At 43.6% G+C, this 17,539-nt stretch overlaps 1 protein-coding gene across 23 annotated transcripts in view; it reads right to left on the bottom strand.

Annotated features, from left to right (window-relative positions):
* Nucleotides 1–17,539, bottom strand: part of DGKD (diacylglycerol kinase delta) — a 118,424-nt gene that overhangs the window by 52,825 nt on the left and 48,060 nt on the right. The window contains exon 1 of one of the 23 annotated variants that reach the window (XM_009444586.4): nt 1,021–1,482. The exons of the other annotated variants lie outside the window; for them this stretch is intronic. The gene's annotated coding sequence lies outside the window, so the exon portion shown is untranslated. Of the gene's footprint in view, nt 1–1,020; nt 1,483–17,539 lie in introns of those variants that run through there. 23 annotated transcript variants of the gene reach the window in all.

Below are 17,539 nucleotides of genomic sequence, written 5' to 3'. Positions count from 1 at the left end.
GCCTCTGTTATATCTATTATGTTTATTTCTCAGGCTGGAAGCAGTCATAGCTGGGTTCATGTGTTACTTTTTGAATGTTTTAAATGTTTTGGCACAAAAATATGCTAACATGCCCAAGCCAGAACTAGAGACACACACAATATAGCCATGCCCTATATTTGTAGTTTAGCCATACGGAAGGTTAACAGGTCAGCCTGAAACCATGCCAGTAGCCAGACTCTGCTGAGGGAACTGGGGGAGGGGAACCTCCTGAGCGCCTGAGCCTGGAATTCACTCCTTTACCATCCCAACCCCTCTATGCAGGGTTCCCAGGGCTTTTATACACCCCACCAGGCCCCTGCTGACTGCCACGCGTCTCATGGCAGACACAACTGTTCCTAATTTGTCTCTCAAATTTCTCATCCCAGAGTCAATTCCTGAATCCCAAATAGCTCGACTGTCTGAAAACAAGGTGGATGCTTCATGAAGGGAGGAAAGGGAGGTCCTGGCGGGACCACTCAGAAGGGAGCTTTTAGAGGAGACCAGCAAAAACACCTTCCCTCCCAACACACACCCCTCCACAAACCACAAACCAACATCACACCCTAGAAACCTCAAAGCACACAGGGACAGGTCCTGCACCGTCGACAGACAAGGTGAAAATCCACCCACACCCAAAGCAGAACAAATCTGGGCTCTGTAGTGCTTGCTTTGGGGGACTGGAGGGAAATTTTCCCGTGACAAAGCTCAGACAGTAGGAATTCACCACACACAAGCTTCTTCCACCTGCAGGCTTTGGCTTTCTGTCTGGCCAGGTGAGAACCACAGAATGTTTCTAGTACATGAGTGAAGTCACACCACAAAGCCTATACCTTTAAAAATTCCAGCCTTCCATTTCTAAGACATACAAGCCAAGAAGCAACCCTCTGGAGCATCTTACAAGGAAGCTCAATTCCTTCCACTTAATTTCAAACCCTGACCTTGAACTCACCACCCAACAGCCTCCCAGTATGATGGCACACTGTCCCCTGGGGCTCTTACCTGCTGCCCTTCCTGCTCAGAACAGTTTCCAGCTGCTCCACGTGTATCAAAATTGAAGTGACCCAGCACAAACAAAAACTGGGTGTTAAAGTCAATGGGCAAGAGCCTACAGATCACGAAGTAGAGCAGGAACGCTGGAGCAGCAAATCAGTACCGTGCAATCAGCCACCAACCAAAAGAGGGGCAAAGGGATGGTGCTGGGGGCAGGATGAGGCACTCGGAAACACTCTGCTAAATATAGCTCCTGGGCTGCAGCGCTTGGAAAGGTGGCCGAGAATAAGCATCTGGCGCCCTGGGTCATTTCTGTCACTTCCTGTTACTCACATCCTGCTGTTCCGACGCTGCCCGAATCCTGGATTCCCCGTACACAATTCCCTACCTGGAAGCCCCCAGAGACAGACCATTCAAAGCAGCTGGGATGTGCGTAGACAACAGACTTCCTCACAGAGCACCACACAAAACACAAAAATAGACACCACCACACAAACAAGCTCTTGGAGTTCCCCATATAGAAAGAGCCTGAGTGCCCAGGTCCGGGTGAGCTCCGCACAGCACTGTGTCAGACCCCGCCCAGCCCACCAGCTCTGCACGCTGCCCTGTCTGCAACCTAAAAGGGAACACGGGCCCAAACAGCTGTCATGCACTTCCTCTCCTGGGCTGCATCTCACCTGCAGCCTCAGAGCAGCTCTGGGGGGAAGGAGGGGGTCCCCAGCATGACGACTGACAGGTGCCACCCACAGCACAGTCAGAGCAAGGCATCCTCCATCTGACCCACTCCTGCCTCCCCAGGAACTCAGGAAGCCCAGGCATGGAGCAAAGCCAACTTGGCAAGAAGTTAAAGTCACATGTAACCTACCAGAAGATAGGTTGTTTTAATTTATTTATTTTTTTTAAGAAACCCATAAAGTAAAATGAAGCAAAAAGTGAAAGTTCTACTTAAAAATGAAACGTGACAGAAATATTCTGTGTTACTTACCTATTCACTATTTCAACAGTACTTCATTAAGCTTGAGTTATGTTCAACTGTGAGAAAACTAGAGATTGGGGACTGCCATGGTTGCCGGGGGGCCTCTGGCAGGAATGGAATATTATTACCCATGAAAGGCACCTCAGATGTAGAGCTGGTACCCCAGCATGGGCTGGCCATAGTCAACCAGCATGCAGAAGGCAAAATACAAACAAACGTGGTTCTAATAGCAAAACGCTGGCAGCACCTCAGTCTCCAGACAGGGGGCTGGTGAAGTAAGCTCCAACATGCTCACACAATGGTATGTCACAGGCCCATAGTCATGGACACACAAAGATGTTCATAAAGTAATAAGTTTTAAAAGCAGGTCATAAACTAGTCTGTATAAATAATCCAAATTTTTGTAAAACTAAAGTGTATTTAATAATATTCACAGAAAAAGGCCCCATAACTATCTGTCCATATCAGGGTTTCTCAACCTCAGCACTACTGACATTTTGAGCCAAATAATTCATTGTTGTGAGGCTGTCGCACAACACTGTTGTGCCTCTGGGGACACTGAGCAGCTTCCCTGGACTTTACCAACTAGGTGTCAGCAGCACGTACCCCTGCTCTCCATACCCACAACTGTGACAAACCAGTGTGTCCCCAAATGTCCTCTTCAGGACAATCTCACCTCCCCCACTGCCTTATCCCTACCCATGTTTGAGAATCGCAGGTCTATATAATAGTGTTTAATCTAGAATCTCAGTGATAAGACTTTTGAGTGGTTTTTGTTTGTTTGGGTTATCTGCACTTAATTATCCATAATGATACATGTTATTTGTATTAAAAGGGGAATTAAAAAGAATCTTAGCATCAGGAAAACCTTCCAGGTATTTTTGCTATAATGCAATTTTTGAGTTCCTAAAAACCCTCATACTCTACAAAAGTGCACAATAAAAGTAAAAAGAAGTCTCATGGGAATAGGTAAGCTGGGGCAGGCCACTGAGAACTTATGCAAATTTGTAACCAAGCATTAATGGAACAACAGCAATATTAAATGTTTTTAAATGAACAAATTTTACCACATAAACACTACAGTAAATATAGAACTTCACCTTTTAAAAAATGCACAAGGGGGGCTAGGCGCAGGGGCTCATGACTGTAATCCCAGCACTCTGGGAGGCTGAGGTGGGCAAATCACCTGAGATCAGGAGTTCAAGACCAGTCTGGCCAACATGGTGAAATCCCATCTCTACTAAAAATACAAAAATTAGCCAGGCGTGGTGGCGGGTGCCTCTAGTCCCAGCTACTTAGGAGGCTGAGGAGGGAGAATCAGTTGAACCCAGGAGGCAGAGGTTGCAATGAGCTGTGATCGCACAACTGCACTCCAGCCTGGATGACAGAGCAAGACTGTCTCAAAAAAATAAAAAATAAAAAAATGCACACAGGAACTAAGACACAGTAAGCAATTCCAAGGCAGAGCTTGCGGCCGCAATGCACACTGTAGCAGGAAGATGGGAGAAGTAAGACCAGAGGCTTCATGTCCAGGGCTGTGCTCCTCCTGGGCTGACTGCATCCTGCGTTAGTGACCTTGGCTTTCAGTAGCTGGGCTGCTGGACTTCTCGCTAGAGAAACAAACCACAGCAGGAGGGCAGAGTACCTGCATCCTTCAGCTACTGCACAGAAGAAACAAGGAGCTGAAAGACCTCGGAGTCCTGGTGACAAGGAAAGGCAAACCAAAGGTCCCTGGTAGTAAGTCTGGAAGGGATGGGGTGGAGGGAGAGAAACGGGAATGCTTTGGCATTCTTAAGTCTGACAGCCACCACGCTGTCATAATTTATCCATTTTTCTCTGGGATTAACTAATGGTAAATCTGCATATACCCAAAGGCATCTATAGTAACATTGTAGTTAACAAGTAAGTATCAAAAGGAAAGTAACAAGATGAGAAGGAAAAAGAGTTTCATAAGCTACCCGAAGCCCTTGACACTACCATCCACTTTTTTGCTCACTGAAGGTCAACCTGACTAAGCAATACAATTTCCCAGAGCAAGGTGGCCAAGGTAGAACAATCACATCTGCTGGCTGGGCCAGGTGTCACCCTTAGGACAAAGTCTTGTCCACACCTTTTCAAATGAATTGATTCAAGCCTGTTTGTGTGTTCAATACTTAGAGTGGTTAAGTAAACCACAGAATGGCTACCACACAGAAAACAAAGCCACACAAGGAGGGAAAAACAAGTAATTTATAAAAGGGCATACTTATACTGTACTCTTAAAAATGGTTAAGATGCTAAATTTTATGTTATGTGTATTCTACCACAATAAAACATAAATGAGGGAAAGGGGGACATACTGATGTCATCGTATTGTGTTTAAAAAAGGCGGGACACAAGCAGCCGGGAAAACTGGAGGTTCACACATCAAGTGGTAGGACTGAGAGATTTTTTTTTTTCTTTTCCCTCTGGTTTTCTCTATTTTCCAAATTGTCTACAGTAAAAGGTGTCTTTAAATTTATCTATGCCTGGTTGGGCGCAGCAGCTCATGCCTGCCAATCAGTGCTTTGGGAGGCCAAAGCAGGAGGATCCCTTGAGCCCAGGTGTTCAAGACCAGCCTGGGCAACACAGTGAGACCCCGTTTCTACAAAAAAATTTATAAATTAGCTGGGAATGGTGGTGCCTGCCTGTGGTCCCAGCTACCCAGTAGGCTAAGGTGCGGGAATCACTTGAGCCCAGGAGGTCAAAGCTGCAATGAACCTTGATCACGCCAGTGCACTTCAGACAGGGCGACAGAGTGAAACCTCATCTCTAATTAATTAATTAATGTATCTACGCCTTTTCAAATTTATCTATGCCTTAATCTATGCCTATTTCCTACAAAAATCAAGATCAGAGATAATTACTCCCATTTGCCTATACAACCTCCTTCATCCATTGACCTGCTACCCCAATGGCCTCTGGCGAGGCCTAGCTAAAATACTGGGTCTCCAACCACCCCTGCAGCTAGAGACAGCAATGGAGGTGAAGGAGCTGACATCACCGGGGAGAGTGGTTCCAGGAAAGCTCTTTGAGGGAGATGACTCAGCTGGCAGCCACCCTGATGGCACTTGCTGCAGGCATCTCATAACCAAGATGCCCTACCCTAACGTACCCTACTCCTATTTCACATGGAAAATTAAAATAGTTTCTTTTGTGGGCTAAGGAGTCCCATGTCCTCCAACTTTTCTGTGCTTTAGTCTGAAAGCTCAGCTGTCTGGGAAAACAGCCATGTCTCCTGACAAGGTCTAACTGTTACCTGTGTGAGGGTGCTCTCAAGTTTTGCTCTTGGCAAAGAACTAGGCCAGCAGGGACAGAGTCCAAAGTGTGGGTCCAGCATGTACCTGTAGTCTCAGCTACTCGGAAGGCCAAGGCAAGAGGATTGCTTGAACTCAGGATCTCCAGACCGGCCCAGGCAACACAGCAAGACCCCGTCTCTAAAAAATACCCACACACACAAAGAATGGGCCCTTCCAGCCCCTTACCAACTCCCTCAGACTGGAAGGTCAGGATGCCAAATCAGCCCCAGGTCGGTGTACAGACAAAAATGGTTCACTGCTCACTCTGAAAAGAGATGGCCTCATTCCCCAGCCAATCCACCTGCAGGATGGAAGGGTAGTCATCTTCTCTCCCCCAAAACTAACTCTAAGGAAAACATCTATAAACACACTACTATTGCACTTCTTGAAAAAACATACCTGAAACAACCTGAAGCTTTCAATTCTTCTAATTGTGAAGCAAAAGTACAGGACCGCAGAGACAAGGTCCTGTACCACAGGACCCAGGACCACGATACCTGAGACACTTCTCTTCCAAGTGTCACAGTCATCACATGGTAATGTCAGGAGCTGGGCCCACAAGACAGTTGGCCAAGTCACCTCATCCAAGGCATGCCATGGTCTCCCCCTGGAGGGAGGGATGGAGTGCCTGCCTGGTGACCCTGTGGTCTGGCAGAGCTGTGTTTGCTATCACATGAACTCAGCACTCTGCTTAACAGGAGAGACTACAGGTCCATGAGCGGCACAGCTGTTGTTCTAAGTTTCCCAGCTTTGATAAGGGAGCCCCTGATTCCCAAGCCCAACCTCTACAGCTGCTGCTGGTGCACAAAGACCCAGTCCCCTTAGGATGCAAAGGATAAGTGGGCACAGACTCCTTCCAGATGCTGGGGACCTGAATGTAGTCTGTAGCCACAGCAGTCATGTCCTCAAAGAGAGAGGCCCAGTCCAAACTACCCTGTTCTTTTTTAACTCCCTGGCTGATTCATGTGTTTGCTCCAGGGGCTGTCATTTGTAATCTGTCCAGGAAAGGGCATCTCAGACCACATTCCCAGTCAGGGAATCATATACAAGGTCAAGAGCCTGCTGGAATTGTCCTCCCTCATCTAGAACCCCCGCTTCCTAATTTTATTTGGATGCTCAGAGGTGGTTTATCCCTTTCCACTAACCAAGCTTACAATGGCTTTCCTTATTCCTCTGATACTTCAAGTACATTGTAAAAATGAAAAGAAGTAATTCCAACTATAGGTTTTAATATTTTAAAAGACCAAAAAAGGTTGAAAATATTTTTTCCATTGGCAAGCCCTGACTCAGAGGGTCTGTGTACCAGTGCTGGGCACATGGCCAAGAATTTGAAGAGCCACCGTGGGAGGGCATGGCATGCAGGGCAGCCACAGCCTGCCAGCCTGACTCAGCCAGCTCCCGTCACAGCACAGTGACGACACAGTCCCATGTGGACGGGGGGAGACAAAAATGCTTCCCAGAGGTGCCAAGGAATAGAGATACAGCAACAACAAATCAATTAACCCCACAGGCATTTACAGTGTGGCTATTTGGTGCCAGGCATGGTTTGGGGGCGCTGGGATGAAAACAGATCAACAAGCCCCATGATATCCCTTCTCTCATAAAGTTTCTACTTCTCCATCCAACAGCCATAAATCAGAGGGAAAAGGAAGAGAATGCAGAAAATGTCACTGCAGACACAACAAACAAAAAATCTGAACATTAAAAAAAAAAAAATCACAGGGTATTATCAAAAACTTTACCCCAAAACTGCATACCTACATCATTTCACTGGTAAACTCTAGCAAATATTTCAGAAAGAACACCAAACTTACACAAACTTTATCAGAAAACAGAGGCGGGGTAACACTGACTCACTACATATATATGTATTTTTAGTAGGGATGAGGTTTCACCATGTTGGCCAGGCCAGTCTTGAACTCCTAGCCTCAAGTGATCCACCTGCTTCGGCCTCCCAAAATGCAGGGATTACGGACGTGAGCCACCGCATCTGGCCTGACTCTCTATTTTTTAAAGTACCAAAACCTGACAAAGGCAGAAAGGAAGAAATGAGGGAAGAAAGGGAGAGAAATAAATTACAGATCAATACCTTCATGAATATTGGTGCAACAATCCTTAACAAAATAATGGCAAATTGAATCCAACAATAAATAAAAAACATATTATGAGCAAATAGGGCTTAACCCAAGAATGAAAAGTTGTCTTAAATTTGAAAATCAACCAATTTAATTTGCCCTTTTAATAACATAAAGGAGAAAAAACCATGTGTTCACTTCAATAAATGCAGAAAAGCATTTGACAAAATTCAACACCCATTAATAATTAAAACTGTCAGCGATCAAGTAAAGAACATCCTCAAACTGATAAAGGATACCTACAAAAAGCCTACAGCTAACATCACATTTAATGATGAAAACCGAACTGTTTCATGTTAAGACTGGAAAAGGTGGAAGGATTCCTGCCTTCGCTACTCCTATTCAACACTGTACTGGAATCTTAGCCTTTGCAATGAAGCAAGAAAAATAAATAAAAGGCATGTGAGTCAGAAAGGAAGAAGTAAAGCTGTCCCTATTTGCAAATGATACAACTTTATATAGAACTTTCTAGGGAATCTACACAATGACTACTAGAATTAAACAAGCAGTATTTTGCAAGGTCACAAAATCCACTGTATTCTTATATATTAGCAGCAAACAGATATAAAATGTTTATAAATTCCATTTAGTTAATAAAAATAAAAACATAAATTACATTGAAATGAATCTAACAAAAGACGTTAAAGACATCTACACTGAAAACTACAAAGCACTGCTGAGATAAATTTAAAGCACCTAAAGAGAGAGAGATCGTGTTAATGTACCGGAAAACTCAACATCATTAAAGATTCAATGTTATTAAGATAGCAATTCTCCCCAAATTGATCTACAGATTTAATACAATCTCAAACAAAATTCTAGCAGGCCTCACTTATAGAAATTGACAAACTAATATTAAAATTTATATGAAAATGCTGAGTACTTAGAATAACTAAAGCTATGTTAGAAAAGAACAAAGATGACTCTAATTTCAACACTTCCTATAAAACTACAGTAATCAACAAAGTGTAGAATTATTTGAGTAAAGGCAGACATAATATAGTTCAATAAAACAAAATAGAAAATCTGGAAAGAGACTCAAAAATAAAAGGTTAATTGACTTTTGAAAAAAGGCAGCAAAGGTAATTAAATGAGGAATGGAATGTATTTTCAATAAATGCTGCCTCCAAAACTGAATATCCATATGGGGGTCAGGGGAAGAACATCAATAATAATCCCAACTGTAAAACCTAAAACTACAAAACTTATAGAAGAAAATCTTTGCAAGCCGAGGTAGACAAGGGTTTTCTGGATAGAATACTAGAAGAATGAGCCATTTAAAAAACTGATAAGTTGAATTTCACCAAAAAGAAAGACTTCTGTTCTAAAAGTGTCATTAAAGAAAACACAAGCCACAGACTGAGAAAAACATTCACAACACATGTATCAGACAAAGGACTTACATCCAAAATACATAAAGAAGTCTTACAACTCAATAAGAACCCAATTAAAAAAATGGATAAATGTCCTAGCACACATTTCACAAAAGACATACAAATGACCAACAAACACATGAAAAGATGTTGACATCATTAGTCATCAGGGAAATGGAAATTAAAGCCACAATGGGATAACACTACATAACTATTAGGACACATAAAATTAAAAAGACTGATCACACCAAGTGTTGGTGAGGATGTGGAGCAAATGGAACTCTCTATACACTGCTGGTGGGAATATAAAATTGGATCACCACTTCAGAAAACAGTTTAGCAGCCTCTTAAGAAGTTAAACATATACCTACTAAAGGTGTTTACCCAAGAGAAATGAAAATATGTCCACACAAAGACTTGTATACAAATGTTCATAGTTTTATTAGTAATAGCCCAAAACTAGAAACTACCTAAATGCCCACCAATAGAATAGACAAATGCTGGAATATGCATATAATGGACTACTGATATTTGTAACATGAAAAATCTCAAAACCATTATGCTGAGTGAAAGAAGCCAGACATTAAAAAAAAATAGTAGTACATGCTGCATTACTCAATTTATATAGCATTCTTTTTAAAATGCAGAGTAATCTACAATGACAGAAAACAAATCCATCCATGTTTGCCTGTGAAGAGGCAGAGAAGGAAGGATTACAAGGAAATTCTCAGGGTGATGGAAATGTTATCCTGACTATGGTGACAGCTTCAGTGTATATATGAGAGAGAGAGAGAGAGAGAAAGAGAGAGAGAAAGTGTGTGTGTATAAAAACTATCAAACTGTACACCTTAAATACTGCAGTTTATTGTACATCAATTATGTCTCAAGTCACAAAAAATGGTTTTCATGTATTAGAATAGTCATTAAAGAACACTATGAACCTTTCTCTGAATAAGCAGGGTGACCATATAGCTTATCATCCAAGCGAGGAAACTTATGCAAGTCAAAGTGAGTGCTAAAGATAAGAGGTTGTGTACTGCCCTGGAGAAATCAGCACTTAGGGATTTGGGAAAAACAAATACCCAATCTCTTCATTGGTGTGATTAGATATCACCCCAAGGTATCTAGTGATACCTTAAAGCAAACCATCAAGTTTTCACAGGAAGCAAACCATCAAGTTCCTCAGAAGGCAGAGCAGAGCTGGCAACAGCCTTGGCAAGTCAGCTGCGCCCATGACCTTGATTTACAGAAAAGGAAGCGATCCCGGTCAATGACGGGCACAGGACAAACCCCAAGGCTCCTGCCTCCAAGGTCAGTGTCCCTTGAGCCCCTCTTTCTTCAAAGAGAAAAAAAATCAAAGAATGGGGTGGAAGCCAATCCCCCTCTTAACTATTTTCCAAACATCTAATTATCTTGACCCACCCTCTATAGCTTTGCAGCCAATGAACAATTCAGCTACAAAGAAAACAGCATTGGCCAGGCACAGTGGCTCACACCTGTAATCCCAGCACTTTGGGAGGCCAAGGCAGGAGGATTGGACCATGTTGACCAGCCTGGACAACATGGTGAGACCCCATCTCTACCAAATTTAAAAAAAGAAAAAGAAAAGAAAACAGCATCGACTTTTCTGTATAAAGTCCAGCACTGATTAACACACCCAGCCACAGGCCTGGAGGCAGCTCCCACAAGGCACATTCTACACCAGACCCAGTCTGCAGGGCCAACCCTTCTGCACAGATCTACTGATAACCACTCCCACAGTCCTCCTCCTGTCTTAAAAAAAAAAAAAAAAAAAAAAACGGTATGGGGGGATCACATGTTTTTTAGGTTTACACTTCAAACCAGGTTCTTCAATTGTGTGGTGAGGAGGAAGGACTGGGTCAATAAACAGCAGTCTCCCTACCACAGAGCAGGAAATTATCTTAATTTGATAACAAGTTGTTTCAAGGAAATAAAAAGATCCTACCACTATGTACTGTGAAACACCAGGTTATTCTGGGACGGGAACGTGGGATTTTTTTTAAACATGATTTCCTAGAGAATGATACCATTTTTGTAACTTTCAAGGAAAAAAAAAAACCAGACAGACGGAACTTGGCTCAATCACACCCTGACACATTTAAAAGCATACTGAGTAAAGATGGCTAAAAATTATTCATTGCCTAGGCACCCTAGGAAAAAATTCAATCAAATCCATGTATCTTCCCCCCAGGTCTTTTCTCAAAGAACTCTTTCCCTTACTAAATTACTATAATCCAATGACAGTCTCTCAACTATCCACTTTGTTTTCTCTGCCATTTGTAAATAAAGACAATTAACAAGTACGCTACACTTGTTCATAACAATTAACAAGTATAACAAGTGTTAACAACACAAATACTTTTTCAAACACACACAATCATAAGGTGAAAATGGCTTAGATTTCACAAATGCAAACCCCACTGATAATCTAAACAAACAGCCCAGACGAGTAACTGCGTCTTCTCCCACCCCAAACTCTAAAGAAGAGACACCACAATTGGTTCCACTGCTCACCAGCCAGGCTGCCAGAAGAGGACAGCATCTTCTCCCTGTGCCTGCTTGGAGTGACTGTTAAAACCGACCCCTAAGCCCTCACAAGGAGCAACCTGGCTTTTCAGACCAGCTGTGCTGCAGAAGCAGGTGCTGCCTTCAGTAAAACCCCACACTTAGCAAACAGCCACCAATTTGACTCAACGCCTGCTTCTTCCTGCTTCTTTAACCTGAGAACACAGTGTGGATTACCAGGTGTGGAATTCACTGGGTTAACTTCCTTCTGCACCTGATCCCGCAGGCCTGCACTGCTGTCCATGGCATGTGTTAATAATTACAGTATTTCATTCACTGAGCACCTACTCTGCCCGGTGCTTGACTGCCCCACCATTGCTGCGCTAGGTAGGACCACCCTCATTGGCAGATGGGAGAATGAAGCTACAGGTGGCCAAGAACCCACCACTGAGAGCTGGCAGAGCTGGGACATGCAGTCAGGTTCTCCTGGAACACTGCACTTGAGCAGAAATAGAGGCAGGCTTGCTTTGCAGAAGTGAGCCCAGGGGGCAGGAGCTGCTAACGAACGTGGGGCTTCCCAACAGGAAGAGCAAAGACACTTCACACTCAAGAGGACTTTTGGGACCCACAAATACAATTCTCCCTGTCCCAGACCTGGGCCAGCAGTTGCAGCAATTAGGAAGAGTCTTTTATGCAGAGACATTTGCCAATTATATACAGTTTCTCTGGCTGGGCGCAGTGGCTCACGCCTGTAATCCCATGAGGCCGAGATAGGTGGATCACCTGAGGTCAGGAGTTCGAGACCAGCCTGGCCAACATGGTGAAACCCTGTCTCTACTAAAAATACAAAGTTTGCCAGGTGTAGTGGTACATGCCTGTAGTCCCAGCTACTTGGGAGGCTGAGGCAGGAGAACTGCGTGAACCCGGGAGGCGGAGGTTGCAGTGAGCTGAGAGCACAGCACGGCACTCCAGCCTGGGCAACAGAGTGAGACTCATCTCAAAAAAAAAAAAAAAACAGTTTTTCCTCTCTCCGAGCCAAAGTTAACTGGCTTAGGAATTTTGCCCAGAAAATATCTGAAATCCAAACATGCTAAAAAAGAAAACTGATGTTGAAATCTGGATAAAGATCACGGTTCCTCACCCAAGAAGCAGTCCTAACCATCCTCTGGGCTGATGTCTGTTAGAAACAGCTGAGAAACTCAGCCACAGTTTCACGCTAGGTAGGCCTACTAGGGAACTTTCATTCACCCAACAAATATGAATGCCACATGGACAAGATTTATTTTATTTTTTGAGACACGATCTCTCTCTGTTGCCCAGGCTGGAGTGCAGTGGTGCAATCACAGCTCACTGCAACCTAGAACTCCTGGGCTCAAGTGATCCTCCCGCCTCAGCCTCCCAAGTAGCTGGGACTACAGGTGCATGCCTCCGTACCTGGATAATTTCTTTTATTTTTTGTAGAGACAGGATCTTGTTATGCTGCCCAGGCTGGTCTTAAACTCCTAGCCTCAAGTGATTCTCCTGCCTTGGTCTCCCAAAATGCTGGGATTACAGGCATGAGCCACCGTGCTCTGCCATGACAAGATTTAAACGCAATACTCTGATCCATTACATAGCTTCCTTTTTATTTAGCTACCAATTAAAGGCATCTTATATGTTAAATTATACTTGGTTTTCCCTTAACTTTTATTTTTCCTGTTTCTATTGATTATACCCTGAAAACTTTTAAGGATAACTTTTTCCGGGTATCTACTCTTCTGCTACAAAAGCTATTTTTTAATATATCTGTAAAGTTGGCCTCGTTTGAAATCCTTTGAAACTCCTATAAATCAGAATAACTGCTACATGTTAGCAAGTTAAACCCTATTACTTTCCTACTAGTAGAGATGACTGGTGGTGGAGATTAGAAACTAGGAAACATTCAGAACGCACTTCTGTGCCAATCCAATGACCTTTGAGATACAGTCCAGTATTATCCCATTTCACAGATGAGAAAATTGAGTCTTAGAAAGATGAAGTATCTGCCCTAGGTCACACAGCTAACAAGGAAGACCTTCTTTATGATATACTTCATCAAACTTCTTGATACCATAAACTATTCAAAAATATTACTTGGGGAAAAGGAAGCCGTAAATACAGACATCAAAAATCACCCTTCTCTCTGCATAACATGGTTATTCTGATATGATTATTTCAGGGCAAGCATCCTGAGAGCTATACGGTATGAGCACATAACTAAAGATCAACCGGGAGGATGTCCGCAGAAGTGCCATGTCACACTTTGGAGAAGTCATACAAGAGCTCCTCGTCTGTTCTGTGCCATGGACCCCTTCTGGCAGTCTGGTGAGGCCTATGAACTCCTTCTCAGAATTTCTCTAAGTGCCAAAAATAAAATACTTATGATTACAACGGAAACCAATTTTAATACAATATAGTCATATCCACAGACCGCTTTGAGGGGGCCATGAATCCTGGTTATGAACTCCTACCAGGCAACACACTTTCTCCTTTCCTCGTCTCCCCGTCCAACAACAGGAGACACAGTGCTGACTAGCACCTCATAGCCTCTTAGACTAGAAGACTCACATTCTGGAAGGGCTCGGTTGACCTTGCAGAATGACCATACTGACCAAGGACTACTTTCTTTGGTGTGAAAGAATAAAACCTTGCCTGTTCACACCATTCTTATTTGTAGCTATAGGGCATCGAATGATGGCCTCCAAAAAGGTATGTCCATGTTCTAATCTCTGGAACCTGTGAATGTGACCTTATTTAGAAAAACAGTCTTTGCAGATGTAATCAAGTTAAGGATCTTGAGATGAGATCATCCTGGATTATCTGAGTGGGCCCTAAATCCAAGGACAGGTGTCTGTTTAAGAAAACAGAGGAGAAGACACAGAAGAAGGAAGAAAAGGCCATGTGGAGACAGAGGCAGATCTTGAAGCGATGCAGCCACAAGCCAGGGAATGCCTGGAATTACCAGGAGCTGGGCAAAGCAAGTCAGAGTCTCTCCTAGGACCCCAGCCCTGCCAACACCATGATTTCAGATGTCTGGCCTCCAGGAATGTGATAGACTTACATTTCTTTTGTTTCATGTTATCTGATAATTTGCTATGGAAGCCATGAGAAACTAATACAGTAGCTAAACCTAATTCTAACATATACTACCTTCATGATATTCTACCAGCATTAAATATAAACTGCCCTTTATATATGCAGTATTATATAGCTATTACACATAAGCAGCCCTCTAGACATGTGTCTTAGTCTGTTTTGCGCTGCTATAACAGAATACCATAGACTAGATAATTTTAAATGAACAGAAGTTTATTTGCCTCATAGTTCGAAAGTCTAAGAGCATGGTGCGGCATCTGGTGAGGGGCTTCATGCTGCGTCAAAGGTGAGAGTGAGAGCAAGGGGGAGGAGATGAACTCATCCCTTTATTAGGAACTGACCCCTACAATAACAGCATTAATCCATCCCCAGAGCAGAGCCCTCCTGGCCTGATCACCTCTTTTTTTTTCTTTTTTTTTTTTTTTTTTAGACAGAGTTTCACTCTTGTTGCCCAGGCTGGAGTGCAATGGCACAATCTCGGCTCACTGCAACCTCCGCTTCCTGGGTTCAAGTGATTCTCCTGCCTCAGCCTCCTGAGTAGCTGGGATTACAGGCATATGCCACCACACCCAGCTAATTTTGTATTTTTAGTAGAGACAGGGTTTCTCCATGTTGATCAGGCTGATCTCAAACTCCCGACCTCAGGTGATCTGCCCGCCTTGGCCTCCCAAAGTGCTGGGATTACAGGCGTGAGCCACTGCACCCAGCACTGATCACCTCTTAAAGTTTCTACCTCTCAATACTGTTGCACTGGCGATTCAGTTTCCAACACATGAACTTTGGAGGACACAATCAAACCATAACAACATACATATCTTAAATTTAATCTTCACTTGGCTCATAATAAAAACACCCTTTATTTTCGATCCCCATTATTTGGCCAATCCATTTTCCTGAAATTTAAAAATAAACCAAGGGCCGGCCTGTCCTTTTCTTCACTCTGTTCTTACATGATACCAATAAGTATTCACTTCTCACCTTCTGTCTTCTTTCCAAGCTGGTTCCATTCCTGTAAACCAGCCCCATCCCTCATGCAAGTGTGTACTCAACTCTTCTTCTACCACCTTCCATACCTGGGGCAGCTCTCTACCTACGAGGGTACCCAACCTCATTCCAGGATGTGCCACTGGGACAGCAGACGTTCACCCAATGTCTGCTCACATGCCTTCCTCCACCAGCTTAGCCATATAAGCCAGAGTCCCCTGATCTGTCCACTTCCCTTCAACAAACCCAACCTCTTCTTGATATTGCTTTTTTAAAGTTATGTGACATGCCAATCCTATAGAGATTCTGGAGGCTTAGGATATCTGAAAGTTCAAATGATGATCCATCTAAAATGGTGTAAAGTTAAATAGAAGCTGAAATACAGAAATACTCAAAAATAAAGCTGTAAACCAGAACCAAACTAGAATCACCCAAAGCAGGAGGAAGTTTTGTCTTCTCAACTCTCAGGGCAGGTAACAAAAAGGGACCCAAGACCAAACCAAAGCAGCTCCTGAAGGGCAAACTGCACCCTCTCCTGGGCAAACAGGGCTCAGCATGGAAGCTGCTCTGCAGGGGAGAACAAACTCACCTCCCTAAATGTCCCTCCTGTGATGTGAAATGCACACTCTAGCATTATCTCCAACAGGAAAAACTGAAACATTCTCAGTTCCTAATGCTGCAAGAGTGAGCAAATAAAGTTTAACTGATCAGTGATGACACATCTACACAATGAAATATCTGCCACTGTAAAAAACGATCATTACAGAGACTCATGATATGGGGAATCTTATGATAAAACAGCAAATAAAGCCAAAATATAAAATTATACATGTATATAACACATGTAAACACAAAATTATACATGTATATAACACATGTAAAATTTAATGTTTGCCTATTAAAAAGTCTGAAGGGAGGAAGGGCACAGTGGCTCACGCCTGTAATCCCAGCACTTTGGGAATCCAAGGTGGGCGGATCACGAGGTCAGGAGTTCGAGACCGGCCTGGCCAGCATGGTGGAACCCCGTCTCTACTAGAAATACAAAAAAATTAGCCGGGTGTGGTGGCACACGCCTATAATCCCAGCTACTCAGGAGGCTGAGGCAGGAGAGTTGCTTGAACCTGGGAGGCAGAGGTTGCAATGAGCCTAAATCGCGCCACTACACTCCGGCCTGGGCAACAGAGCGAGACTCCATCTAAAAAAAAAAAAAGTCTGAAGAGAAACACGAAAAAAGAAAACAACTGCAGGGCTACTGTGGGAACATTTTCTCCCTATTTTACTTTTATTTTTATTTTTGAGATGGAGTCTTGTTCTGTCGCCCAGGCTGGAGTGCAACGGTGCAATCTTGGCTCACTGCAACCTCCACCTCCTGGGTTGAAGCAATTCTCCCTGCCTCAGCCTCCTGAGTAGCTGGGATTACAGGTGCCCACCACCACATCCAGCTAATTTTTGTATTTTTCGTAGAGACGAGGTTTCACCATGTTGGCTAGGCTGGTCTTGAACTCCTGACCTCAGGTGATCCGCCTGCCTCGGCCTCCCAAAGTGCTGGGATTACGGGCGTGAGCCATCACACCCAGCCCATTTTCTCCCTATTTTAAATTTCCTTTAAAATCATTACTAAGATTCAAACACTTTAAGAACTAAGTTAACAAATGAATCCACACAGGAGGACTTGAACCTGGAAAGCAGGCACTGCTAGTGTGTCACATGAACAGACACTCCTACCACCTATTCCCTGGATGCACCCGACTCCCTGACTCTTCCCCAGTCCTCTCTGCAAAAGGGACCCGTCCCCACATCCAGCTCTCATGCCGCTCCTCAGAGAAGCTTACCTCCCCTCCCAAGGCTAACCACCACCACTCTAACTGTACTTTGCACCTTCTTCCACTCTACTTATGACAGGGCACTAGAACTACTTCTTTATATACTGTTAGAAGTCTCCCAGAGTAGGGAACACACTTACCTACCCCGTACACCCTCAGGCACTCAGTAGACAGTTTGCCGTGATACAGGATAGTTCAAATAAGGAATAACAAGTTCTAAAACTTGCATCTTTTCCAACTGATTTGAAATTAGGTGGCCAGGGTAATGCCTTACTTGTCA

The sequence above is a fragment of the Pan troglodytes genome, chromosome 13 (assembly GCF_028858775.2).
Source record: "Pan troglodytes isolate AG18354 chromosome 13, NHGRI_mPanTro3-v2.0_pri, whole genome shotgun sequence".
NCBI classification, from domain to species: domain Eukaryota; kingdom Metazoa; phylum Chordata; class Mammalia; order Primates; family Hominidae; genus Pan; species Pan troglodytes.
This window is presented reverse-complemented; position numbering and strand designations above follow the sequence as displayed.